The 13,728-nt window shown below is 41.7% G+C and overlaps 1 protein-coding gene across 2 annotated transcripts in view; it reads left to right on the top strand.

Moving 5' to 3' along the window:
- Nucleotides 1-13,728, top strand: part of SEC11A (SEC11 homolog A, signal peptidase complex subunit) — a 41,605-nt gene that overhangs the window by 3,196 nt on the left and 24,681 nt on the right. The window lies entirely within an intron of this gene.

The following is a 13,728-nucleotide window of genomic DNA, read 5'->3' as shown; positions in this document are numbered from 1 at the left end:
GAACTGATGAATTTAAATTATTTATTATCTTTGTTTTTAATGTAATTTAATCATACTTATTTTTAATAACATTGCCTAACAACACAGCTTGTAAAACTGAAAATTTGGCAGATTGACTGGTTATAGGTTAGTTTTTGTTTTTAAGATTTTATTTATTTTTTTTTTTAAAGATTTTATTTATTTATTTGACAGAGAGAGATCACAAGTAGGCAGAGAGGCAGGCAGAGAGAGAGAGGAGGAAGCAGGCTCCCCGCTGAGCAGAGAGCCCGACGCGGGACTCGATCCCAGGACCCTGAGATCATGACCTGAGCCGAAGGCAGCGGCTTAACCCACTGAGCCACCCAGGCGCCCTAAGATTTTATTTTTAAGTAATCTCTACACCTAGTGTGGGGGTCAGACTTAAGAATCCCAAGATCAGGGACGCCTGGTTGGCTCAGTTGGTTGGACGACTGCCTTCGGCTCAGGTCATGATCGCGGAGTCCTGGGATCGAGTCCCGCATCGGGCTCCCAGCTCCACGGGGAGTCTGCTTCTCTCTCTGACCTTCTCCTCACTCATGTTCTCTCTCACTGTGTCTCTCTCAAATAAATAAATAAAATCTTTAAAAAAAAAAAAAAAAAGAATCCCAAGATCAAGAGTCATATGCTCTACCGACTGAGCCAGCCAGGCACCCCTGGTAATAAGTTAGTTTTTTGATGCCCATTGAGGTGGCCTTTGTGTCCAGAAAAGCCCGTTTATAGTTATCTTTCATTTTAAAGTATGATGTTCAGTTTGTAAAAGCTAAAATTTTTTTTAAAGACTTTATTTATTTATTTGACAGAGGGAGACACAGCGAGAGAGGAAACACAAGCAGGGGGAGTGGGAGAGGGAGAAGCAGGCCTCCTGCTGAGCAGGGAGCCCAACGCGGGGCTCCATCCTAGGACCCTGAGATCATGACCTGAGCTGAAGGCAGACACTCAAGAACTGAGCCACCCAGGCTCCCCTAAAATCTTTTTTTAGGATTTTATTTATATGACAGAGAGCAGGAGCAGGAACACAAGCAGGGGGAGTGGGAGAGGGAGAAGCAGGCTTCCCACCAAGCAGGAAGCCCGACGAAGAAAGAAAGAAAAAGAAAGTATAGGAAATTTTAACAGTCAGTTTTAAGGGCCTTTGAATATTTGGGCTAATTTACAAACAAGCATCTTAAAAATACTATAAATTTAAAAATTTCCTTATCCATTATTCAACAAACCACTGCATACTTAATATAATATTTAAGTGTCTGGGGCTACTTAAGTTTTCTGAAATGGTTCAACTCTGTATAGATAGTAAACTTTCTGATTAAAATAATAAATCTGCAACAATTGATTGTATATTTCAAATTGAAACTGCAAAAATGACCTATTACTTTAATAGGGCAAATTCTCTTAAAATTTTATAAGTACTTAAAACACTAAATATGCACAGAGTTTTTAACATTAAAATATTAACAGTATACATAATTTCCTTTAAGCATTTCTGTTCTTAATTACAAATTTTCCTTGGGTTAAAAGATGTTTACCTGCTAAGAAAATGAGTATGTCATGCCAAATAATTTTTAGGTTGCTTTCACATGTAATTTTTGGGATTGTCTTCTCTGCTTGCTGAGAATTCTTTTTTTTTTTTTAAAGATTTTATTTGACAGAGAGAGATCACAAGTAGGCAGAGAGGCAGGCAGAGAGAGGGAGAAGCAGACTCCCTGCTGAGCAAAGAGCCCAATGCGGGGCTTGATCCCAGGACTCATGACCTGAATGGAATGCAGAGGCTTTAACCCACTGAGCTCCCCAGGCACCCCTTGCTGAGAATTCTTAATGACCAGAGGATATTGGCCAGGATGTGACTAGATTCATGTTATTTTTTGTTTTGTTTTTTTAAAGAGTTTATTTATTTGACAGAGATCACAAGTAGAGAGGCAGGTGTGTGGGCAGAGGCTTTAACCCACTGAGCCACCCAGGTGCCCCCCTCCTTTTTAAGAGTTTATTTATTTATTTAGATTCATGTTTGAGCCCTGATGAGATGAATCCAACTTTCATGAAATTTGCTTATTAGCTCCTCATATTACTTGATTGAATTTTGCATTTCTTTGGATTTTAATTATCTGTATGTCTTCCTGCCTAAATCTAAAGGCCTTAGGACTTAGTGGAATCCTTCATTCTTTATATATCTTCTAATCGCTTAGGATTACTCAACTCCTAGTGGCTGTTGTAATGATACCTGATTGAATTCTAGATAGCTTCGATAATTTTTTTTTTAAATAAATTGGCCCTCCAGTAAAGCCCACAGAAACCTAGGAGATTTTTCTTAGTCTTCAACCAAATACGAGTAAGTGTGCAACAAATAGGCAGAATATACAGTGCAGAGGACAGATCTATCCAGATTTTTGAAAACTAATAGTTTTATTTAGGATCTGAAAAATGTTATTGACAGGGTGTCTGCATTCAGTAAATAACTGTCAAGTTTCAGTGTAGAAATACTAACTTCTGTCTCAATAGACAGGGAAATCCCAAGTAAATTATAAATTGCACTTACCGTCCATGAGCATATTCTCAAGCATCCAAAAACCACTCTTTATCCTGTGTAACTTCAAGCAAAATCTGGAATATAGCACCATAGTAAGGATTAAGGCATTTATTGGCAATGGTTTCTAGATAGTTCATATTTCTTAGTTTGGGGGGGTCTTTTTCGTAATATTCCTCTCAGGACGCAAAGACAAGCGTGATAGTTCATTCCCATGGCCAAATGGCACAAGCCTACAAGTTACACAGAAATTGTGATTTTAACGTTTAAGAGTTGTCTTTTCTGACTTCAGGGAACAAGGTGACGTGTGGTATCAAACACAACTTGTGCACAGAGACAGAAGGTTTTATCCGAAAAACATGGTTTATCGGGTCCGAGTTTAGTCTGGGAAGCAGAACCACTATGACTGTTATGGAATTAAGGATTTGTCGTAGGAATTAGATCTTACACAATTGTGGGAGAAACTGGGTAAGTAATAGTCTAAAACTGAGAGACGGAGAATCAGAGAAATGTCATTAACCAGCGTTTCTGAAGCACTGTTGGGCGGACAAAGGCAAGCCTCCCACGGCATCTGGGGATGGATTCCATGTCTTGCTCATGGAGTGGGACCGCTTGGAAGGAGAGTAGATGAGCCTGGGGGTGGCTGCTGCCTCTTCGTCAGGCCCTGTCAGCCAGCCAGAAGAGCCGGGCGTGGACAGGAGGCAGCAAGGACAAACCAGATTGAGGTAGGCTCTTGACATCTGTTGCTCACCACCTCTAACCACAGTGGCCTTCAGCATAGTCGCAGCTGCTTCCCTTTCACCTTCCAGATCTTGGGCACATTTCCTTTTTTGGCCAACTTTACCCCAGAGCCCTACAGAGATCTTAGCCAACCAAGTTAGCGAGGAGCAAAACTGCTGCAGTCTACCCTTTGTCAAGTCGGCAACTGTATACACCTCTTCTAATTGTATTTAATTTTTCAAATAAAGGTAAAGGCCAAGTTATGCTTCTGTCTAATATGCAGCAGTCCTTTGTTTCTGTAATTGGTCATGTGGTTTTAGCTGTATTCTTTCTTACATTAAGAATTCCATAATCTGGGGCACCTGGGTGGCTCAGTGGGTTAAAGCCTCTGCCTTCGGCTCGGGTCATGATCCCAGGGTCCGGGGATTGAGCCCCACATCGGGCTCTCTGCTCAGCAACGAGCCTGCTTCCCTTCCTTTCTCTGCCTGCCTCTCTGCCTGCTTGTGATCTCTGTCAAATAAAAAATAAAAAATCTTAAAAAAAAAAAAAAAAAGACTCTCTCCTTTAAAAAAAAAAAAAGAAAGAATTCCATAATCTGGGGTTCCTGGGTTGCTCAGTGGGTTAAAGCCTCTGCCTTCAGCTCAGGTTGTGATCCCAGGGTCCTGGGATCGAGCACTGCATCAGGCTCTCTGCTCCCCAGGGAGCCTGCTTCCCCCTCTCTCTCCATCTGCCTGCCTCTCTGCCTACTTGTGATCTCTTTCAAATAAATAAATAAAATCTTTAAAAAATTGCCATAAACCTTCTGCTCTTAGCAAGAGCTCAAGTGGTCATAGTTTCTTGGTTGGCGGAGTGACCCAAACCTTCATTACTAAAGGGTTAATGTCAAGAGTAGTCCTGCCTGAAATGGATTGTTGTAGTTTTCACTAACTTTTATCATAGGACATGAGAGGACTTAGAGGCCTCAGAGGATTCTGTAGTCCAGTTATACTCACTTCCCTCATTATTTAGAAACATTCTTATTTTTTTCAGAAAGTCAGCATCAATCACCCTTGCCAGTAAATAACCCCCAGTCTTTGCATTTGGTTCACTGGCATGAGAAGCCCAAAGTGGCTAGGTAGTAGTCTTGACTTGCAGTTTAATGGAACCATTGTGTCCCCTGATGGAAGGATATTTCCTTTGGGAATGAAAATTTCTAAGCCAGCATCATCCAAAGTTATAAAAATAGAAAGCAGAATTTTCACTAGCGGATTATCGGGGTTATAGTGAGAAGGATCACTCCCATTCTCACCCTTTAATTCCATTTTCTTTTAAAAGATTCTATATATTTGTCAGAGAAAGCGTGAACACAAGCAGGGGGATTGGTAGGCAGAGGGAGAAGTCGGCTCCCCCCTGAGCAAGGAGCCCAGTGTGGGACTCCATCCCAGGACCCTGAGATCATGATCTGAGACAAGCGGACAACTAACTGAGCCACCCAGGCATCCCAGTCACCCTTTAATTCCAGATTCCTGAATTGTACCTGTCGAAGAAATAATCCCATAGGTTTGTTTCTGATTCAGAATATACTGGGAGGCGTTAGACATCATCCCAGCCCCACAAAGTGCTGCTGGTGCTGTAACTAGTCTCAAAAGACCATCTGTATCACTCAGAAGGTAAAAACCTTATCAGTAATTGAACAGAGACAAGTTTAATATTTTTAAAAAACTGTTAACTAGTAAAAGATGGTTAACTACTAAAAATGGGTACAAGAGCTCTTATAAGAGGTTCAGGAAATAGCATATCCAGAAAACAACTACTACCCTCTAGGATGAGGGAGTGGAAAGGAATAAGAAAATAACCTCTCTCCAACCCCCCTCCCAAGCCTGAGATTCAGACCTCTTCGGAGAGGGTGTGGGAACATGCGATCTGCCGTGGCAGTGACATTTGCATGGCAGTGAGCTGGAGCTGGTCTATAGCAGTGGCCTGCTGGGAGGCTGAGAAGCTTGCCGGAGATCATGTGGCCAGCAGCAGACTGTGATAGTAACTGAGCCCTGTCAGACCTGCACACAGGTGCACTTGCTACTGTGTGAGATAAAACATGGAACTGACAGGAGAAGCCCTTTCATCACCTTGCAGTGGTCCCCCTCATGCCTTTTATTAATAAAACGTAACATCATTGAGCCAGTTGGGAAAGAATCTGCTTAGGTAACACAAGGATGGATTTGGAGCTCCAAGACAGTAAATGGATAACTAGCCTACTGTCCTGCTGCTCTTTCAAGGTAATGGGAGACATAGTAAGACCAGTGAGTTTCACGGCCTGTATGCCTCTAATTTTCCATAAAATGGAAATGGTGAAGTGATAGCACAGAGCTTTGGATTGGGGCAGAGCTCTAATTTTCCATAAAATAAGTTTCCTGATCACACGCAGTGTTGAATGGGATACCATGATGGGGAAATAAGGCATTTCATTAGTTCATGGATGGTGGTTTGACAAATACCAAGGACAAAGAAGACAGATCCATTTCCAGAATATATTCTAGTAAGGAGAAATTGCTGCCCCTCCCATGATGGAGTTGAACCAGCATCAGGAGTGGTGTCATTGTTGATTTTTTGCAGTTGGCAGACTAGGCACTCATCATGGCTAGAACCAAGTTGGTTTTGGTGAGTGAAAATCCATGTTGCTAACCTTCAGCTTGGTTGCTACAGATAGCCATTTTGATCATTGTGCAAGACAGGAGTAGCTGGTTAGAGTGGGGGACTGATATCCAGAGAATAGGGAATTTTATCTACCTAAGTATTAGGATACTGCTCTGCTGACGTCATTCTTTGGTGAACTTTTATATGGAACCCAGCTGTCTTCGCATGCTGAATACCTACTTGGAGAGCTCATTCAATATACCTCTTCCCCAAACTTCTTGTCTCTGGCCTTTCAGTCATGTCCCTTCTAAGTCTCTGGCCGTCCAGCCACACTGCTAGTCACTCCTGAATCAGTTAAAGCCACATCTGTGGTCATCTCTCATTCCGGGTAAAATGAACAACTGTTGTATCACTCAAAGTTCTGGCTGAAGGGTTTTCCCTTAATTACAGGCCCTGGTGGACAACTCTGAGTGGGCGTGTAATGCCACAGCTATTTTCAGGTGGTGCTAGATGGTTCATGTAGATCCCAAAGTCTAACTTAGTCAGCTGGCCATAGGGAACTCCCCAGGAGGTGACAGGTATAGGAGGAGAGAGGTGAAGCAGTGTATCATGAGCTTAACTGTGAGTGTCTGAGTCTCTTGCTCATACAGTTTACTTTCAGGATCTGCTCAAGCCCAGACTTGTACAGACCACTCCCACTTGACAGTGGAGTGCCTTGTGAATGCCCAGCTTTATGGCTTGGTGTATCTGGCAACATCCAGTTCAAGCCTCGTTGTTCAGGTCACGTGGTAACTTGGTGACCTGTGATCAAATGCGCGATCTCTACTAGAACTCAGTAACAAGCTAGAAGCTATTACTCAAGAGAATGGTTCAGAGCATAGCATAGCTCCGTCCCTAATCCAAAGACCTGTACTGTCATTTCACCTATAGAGAATGGCCAGAGGCTCCCTGTGTGTCACAGATACTTCAGTCACCATGACATCTAGGTCATATGGCCCAAGTGCTAGAACGGCTTACATGGCAGCTCAGACCTGTCTGTTGTGGAGCTCCACTCAGAACCGGCTCAGAATGGGTTTACTGGGTAAGAGATGAGTAGTTCACCCAAATGAGGTAGATGTTGCCTCCCAAATCCAGAGAGGCCCCCTAGGCTTTAAGTTGATTAGTGGTAGCAGGAACCAGATGCAGCTACTTAGCCTTTGTCTTCGGAGGGATATCTTAGCAGGGATCACCGGACCCCAAGAATTTTCACTGGGTCGGGAATTTTTGTGGAATTTATTTCCCACACTCTGGCTGTATGTGTATTTTACCAGGGAATCTAGGTCACGAGGTTCAGCTACCAAGTCCAGTCAGTCTGACACCATCAATATAGTAAACAAATTTACTCTGGAATGGAGGGCCAGTCAAGGGTCCCTTTGACCAGATTATGATAGAAGTCTCTAGAGCTGATGTAGCCTTCAAGTAAGCCTTGTTACCAAAAGCATACCTAGTGGTCTTATTTCTCTTGCTGCAGGGGTCCTCAGAGATAGGGAATTGTCACAAAAACATGGAATGAGCCTCTTTTAAGTTGGCATTTCTAGAAGCTGATTGTCTTACTAAGGGCACTTAACCCCTGATTTTCATCATTAAGACCTAAGTAAGAATATGTACTGGGGCGCAGGTGGATCAGTCAGTTGAGTGTTCTGACTTTTGATCTCCACTCAGGTCTTGATCTCAGGGTTGTGACTTGGGCCCCATGTTGGGCTCCATGCTGGGCTTGGAGCCTACTTTGGGGGGGAAAAAAAAGTACCTTGTAGTTTCGATTGCCACATGGAGTAGTATTGTTGAGGGGCTGTGATATCCTGCATTCTAAGCTAGATTATGATTATGGTTACGAGCCTGGAAAATCACTCGTAGCAAGGAGTAAGGTTGAAGAGGGCAGCAAGGACCACATCATGGAAGGCCTTTAATGCTGAGGAGTTCAGACTTTTTAAGTCGTGAGAAATGGAGCAGACGGGTGCCTGGGTGGCTCAGTCGGTTGGGTGTCTGCCTTTGGCTCATGGTCCTGAAGTCCTGGGATCGAGCCCCACATCATGCTCCTTGCTTCGCAGGGAGCCTACTTCTCCCTCTCCCTCTGCCTGTCGCTAACACTGCTTGTGTGCTCTTTCTCTGTCTGACAAATCTTTAAAAAAAAAAATTTTGGAGCAGACAGTACAATAATTTCATTTTAACCTTAAAAAAATAATACATAGGCAGATGAGTTATATGGATGCAAGTCTAGAGGTAGAACTGTTTACCTGTGGAATTATTTTCATCTTGGTGAGAGGAAACAAGACCTGATAAAGCAGCAGCGACAGGGAGCCCACAGACGGATGTGAGAGGTGTTGGGGAGGTGAAATCCAGAGGCCTCGAGCTGATGACGGCGCCAGTCGCTGTGCTGGAGAGTGTGGAAGGAGGAAGAGACTTGAGGAAAGGGACTGAGTTCAGCTTTGGATCTGCTGAATTAATGGTGTGTGTAACACTGGGGTGGTTTTCAGTAAGTAACTGAATGGATTTATCTAGGGAATGTATGTGGTGTGATAAGAAGATAGAGATTTGGGTGTCATCAGCATATATATTGTCATTGAAGCCACGAAGAGACAAGATTGCATGCAGGATGGGAAGAGAAAAGGACCAAGGTTGGATCTTAGAACACTTGTCTTTTCGGGTCTGATGTAACAAACCAGAGGGTGAGACAGTTAATCAAATGCCTCAGAGAGACAACTAAGGTAGTTGAAAGAAGTTTGTGGGCTCACCCTCCCCCTTTTGTAATGAGTAGCTTAATGAGTAATGAGTAGATATTATATTTACATTGTTCAAAAATTTAAAAAGTGAAAGTGACTTTTTCCTGTAGCCTTGCCAGCATTGTATGCTTTCCAACTTTGAGTTTCTGCTGTTCTAGTAAGTGAAGAGTGAGTACCTCAAGATAGTTCTACTTTGTATTTCCCTTATTCTGAGCTTGGTTGAGTGTATTTCCATATGATTTTGAGGTCATTTTTACTTCATTTTCCATGAACTAGCAGTTCATAAGCCTTTGCCTATTTTCCTTTTTTGGGTGATTATTTTCTTACTGATTTCTCAGAGTTGTTTATGGGGAGATTGGTCTTTTGTTTCCATATCATGGTAAATATTTTCTCAGAGTTTGTAATCTGTCTTTTGACTGATAGTATAATTTGCCATGCATAGTTGTGGGGTTTTTTGATTATTGTTTGCTTTTTTATTTTGTTTTGGTAGTCACATTTACCTGTATTTTCTTTATAGCTTCTGGATTTCGGGTCAATTAAAAAGACCTCCTTTACTCTGAGGCCTTTCCCATTCTGCTTCTATTTTGTGTGTGTGTGCTTTAAAAAAAAAAAAAAAAGCTTTGGGGTACCTGGGTGGCTCAGTCAGTAAGTGTCTATCTTGGCTTAGGTCACGATCCCAAGGTCCTGGGATCGAGTCCCACATCAGGCTGCCTGCTCAGCGGGGAGCCTGCTTCTCCCTGTGCCTGTCATTCCCCCAGCTTGTGCGTGCGCGCGCACTCTCTCTGACAAATAAATAAATAAAATCCTTTTAAAAAAGCTTTATTAATTTATAAAATGCACCCATTTTAAGTGTATAGTTCATTTTTTCAGTACATTTACAGAATCGTGCAACAATCACTACAAACCAGTTTTAGAACATTTCCATCATTCCAGAAAGATCCTTTGTGCACTTTTACAATTGATGCCTGTTGCCATTCCCAGCCCCCAGCACCTACTAATCTGCTTTCTGTCTCTTACAGTTTGCTTTAGCTGGATAGTTTGTATAAATGGAATAATCTAAAATGTAGTCTTTTGCAGCTGGCTACTTTCATTTAGCATAATTTTAAAAAATCGTGGTGAAATACACATAAAATGTATTGTCTCAACGATATTTTTTTTTTAAGATTAAAAAAAAACTATATATATTTTTTAAAACTAAACTGTATTTCTTTCCTGGTTGCTTTGTGTTTAGTTTGCTATGTTTTCTAGTTTCTTAAAGTGGAATCTTGGTTTATTGACTTAAAATCTTTTCTGATACATGTATTTAAAGCTATAAATTTCCCTCAAAGCAGTGCTTTAGCTTCATTCCATAAATTTTGATACGTCGTGTTTTTGTTTACACTCGGTTCTCAAAATATTTTATGATTTCCCTTGTGATCTCTTTTTTGACCCACAGGTTATTTAGAAAAATGTTGTTTAATTTCTGAATATCCGTAGATTTTCCAAATTCTTTCCAGGGCTAATTTCTTTCTTTCTTTTTATTTATTTTTTTTTAAGATTTTTATTTATTTATTTGATAGACAGAGGGAGATCACAAGTAGGCAGAGAGACAGGCAGAGAGAGAGGGGGAAGCTCTCCGCTGAGCAGAGAGCCCGATGTGGGGCTCGATCCCAGGACCCTGAGATCATGACCTGAGCTGAAGGCAGAGGCTTAAACCACTGAGCCACCCAGGCGCCCCATTCCAGTGCTGATTTCTAATTTAATTCCATTGTGGTTGGAAAGCATAGTTTTTAAGACCACAATCTTTTAAAATTGAGGCTCTTTTTTTCTACGTCAAGAGCCTGATCCCTGGAGAATGCTTCATGTGTGTTTGAAAAGAATGTGTATTCTGCTCTGTTGGGTGGAGTGTTTTCTAGATGTTAAGTTGGTTGATGGTATTCAAGTTTTCTGTATCCTTGCTGATTTTTCTATTTTTGTTTTTTAAGGTTGTATTTGTTTGAGAGAGCATGAGAGAGAGAGAGAGAGCGCGCACACACACAAAGCAAGAGGGGTGGGGCAGAGGGAGAAGCAGGCTACTTGATGAATAGGGAGCCTGACGTGGGGTTCTATCCCTGGGGCTCGATCTTGTGACTCCAGGATCGTGACCTGAGCTGAAGGCAGATGCTTACCTGACTGAGCCACCGAGGCGCTCCTCTTATTTTTTGTGTTCGCTTGCAGTGAGTTACTTTGGGTTTCATATGCTTTTTCATTTGTTTTAAGGTAGAAGCTTAATTTAGGAAGTGTACAGATATTTGGAAATTAAACAGTTTCAAAACAACCCGTGGGGTCAAAGAAGAATCACAAGAGAAGTTACAAAATAATTTGAACAGAGTATAAACAAAAATACAACATGTAATTTGAGACTTTTCTTTTTTTCTTAACATAGGCCTTTATTGCTATAAAATTCCTTCTGTTTAGCATTTTAGGTGCATCCCACAGATTTTGATGTATTTTCATTTTTATTCAGTTCAAAATACTTTCTAACTTCTTTTTTGAGTTCTTCTTTTACCCTGGGTTATTTAAAAATCTGTTATTTGATTTTTAAATATTGGAGGGGGGTTCAGGTGTCTTTCTGTTACTGATTCCTGTTTTCATTCCTTGGTGATTGGATAATATGCTTGGCATAATGCAAATCCTTTTCTGTTTATTAAGACTTCTTTTATGGTCCTGAATATGGTCTATCTTGGTAGACATTCAATGTAGACCTAAAAGGAATGTGTATCTGCCATTGGGCAAAATGTTCTGTAAATACCGATTAGGTAAAATTGGTTGGAAGTGTTGTTTACCTTTTCTTTATCCTTAATGATTTTCTGTCTTGCTGTATCAGTTATTGATAGAGAGGTTTGGAAATTTCTTCTTCTTCTTCTTCTTCTTTTTTTTTTTTAAATTTTTATCTATTTGACCGAGACAGAGAGAGAGTGAGCACAAGGAGAGGGAACAGCAGGCAGAGCCAGGGTTGGGGGGAAGCAGGGTCCTTGGCAGGCTCCTTCCTGAGGAAGGAGCCCAATGCTGGACTCAGTCCCAGGACCGTGAATAATGACCTGAGCTGAAGGCAGATGCTTAACTGACTGAGGCACGCAGGTGCCCTGGGATTTGGAAATTTCTAACCACAACTGTGGATTTGTCTGTTTCTACTTGCAGTTCTGTCAGTATTTGTTTCCTGTATTTTGAAGTTATTAGTTGCATAGATGTTTAAGAGTATGTCTTAATGGTGAACTCGCCTCTTTATCATTATGAAATGACCCTCATATTCTTGGTAATATTACTTATTATAAAATCTGCTTTGTGGGGGCGCCTGGGTGGCTCAGTGGGTTAAGTCTCTGCCTTCGGCTCAGGTCATGATCTCAGGGTCCTGGGACCAAGTCCTGCATCGGGCTCTCTGCTCGGCAGGGAGCCTGCTTCCTCCTTTCTTTCTCTCTGCCTGACTCTTCTGCCTACTTGTGATCTCTCTGTCAAATAAATAAATAAAATCTTCTTAAAAAATCTGCTTTTTGTAATATTAATATGGCCACTTGATCCATCTGTCTGATCTTCAGTTTTCTTTTGATTAATGTTAGCATGGTATGATTTCCTGTCTTTTTACTTTTACAATATTTGTATCTATATTTAGAATGCATTTCTTGTAGGCAATGTATAATTGAGCTTCTTTTTCTAATCTAATTGGACAATAGTTACTTTTTAAAGTTTAATACTTAGGTCATTATTTTTTATGTGATTATTAGTGTGTTTAAGAATTTCCCATCTTAATTTTCTATTTCTCCCCTTTGTTTATTGTTCCCTATTCCTCTTTTTTCTGCCTATTTTGGATTAGTTGAGGTTTTTTTTTTCCCAATGTTTCCATTTTATTTCTTTTGTTGTATTGTTTGGTATACCTTATTTGTTTGTTTTAAGGTTTATCTTCTTTTTTTTTTTTTTTTAAGACTTTATTTACTTTGGGGGGAGAAGCTGGGCAGAAAGAGTCCCAAGCAGAGCCCCATGCAGGACTCCATCTCCTGACCCTGAGATCACGACCCAAGCCAAAACCAAGAGTTGGATGCTTAACTGACTGTGCCACCCAGGTGTCCCATCATGTGTTTTTTGTTTTTGTTTTTAACTTGCCTCAGCCTATCTTCAACTTCTATTATATGACTTCATGTATAGTATGAAAGCATTGCAGTACTATATTTCTATTTCCCCTCCTCTGGCCTTTGTGCTGTTGTGTATTTTACCTCTGCACATGTTTCCAGAATACCTTATTGTTACCATGCTTTGTTATTTTTTTTTTAAAGATTTATTTATTTATTGAGAGAGAGAGAGAGCACACACAAGCTGGGCAGGGCCAGAAGGAAAGGGAGAGAGAATCCTAGACTCTGTGCTGAATGCAGAGCCCAAGTACGGCTGGATCCACGACCTTGAGACCACGACCTGAGCCAAAACCAAGAGTTGGATGCCCAATCGACTGCAGCACCCAGGTGCCCCTATTTTTGCTTTGGTCAATTACGTTTTTTAAAAAAAAATTTTTTTTAAGGGTTTATTTATTTATTTATTTGAGAGAGAGCGAGAGTGAGCCATAAGTGAGGGGGCTGCAGAGAGAGAGGGAGAAGCAGGCTCCCCACGAAGCAAGGACCCCAATGTGGGGCTGGATCCCAGGACCCTGGGATCATGACCTGAGCCAAAGGCAGCTGCTTTAACCAACTCAGCCACCCAAGCGTCCCCCCAATTTGTTTTTTTTTAAGATTTTATTAATTTGACAGACAGAGATCACAAGTAGGCAGAGAGGCAGGCAGAGAGAGAGGAGGAAGCAGGCTCGCCACTGAGCAGAGAGCCCGACTTGGGGCTCGATCCCAGGACCCTGGAATCATGACCCGAGCCAAAGGCAGAGGCTTTACCCACTGAGCCACCCAGGCGCCCCCCCCCCCAAATTATTTTTAAAAGATTTTACTTATTTGAGAGAGAGTGAGCAGGAGAGCACAATCAGGGGAATGGCAGAGGGAAAGGGAGGAACCAGTTCCCCCCTGAGCAAGAAGCCCAGGAAGCCCAACGTGGGGCTCCATCCCAGGAACCTCAAATCATAACCTGAGCCGGAGATAGACGCTTAACCAGCTG

This window comes from Mustela nivalis (genome assembly GCF_964662115.1).
Source record: "Mustela nivalis genome assembly, chromosome: 6".
Taxonomy (NCBI): domain Eukaryota; kingdom Metazoa; phylum Chordata; class Mammalia; order Carnivora; family Mustelidae; genus Mustela; species Mustela nivalis.
Note: the sequence above shows the minus strand (reverse complement) of the source record. Positions and strands in the feature narration are given on the sequence as shown.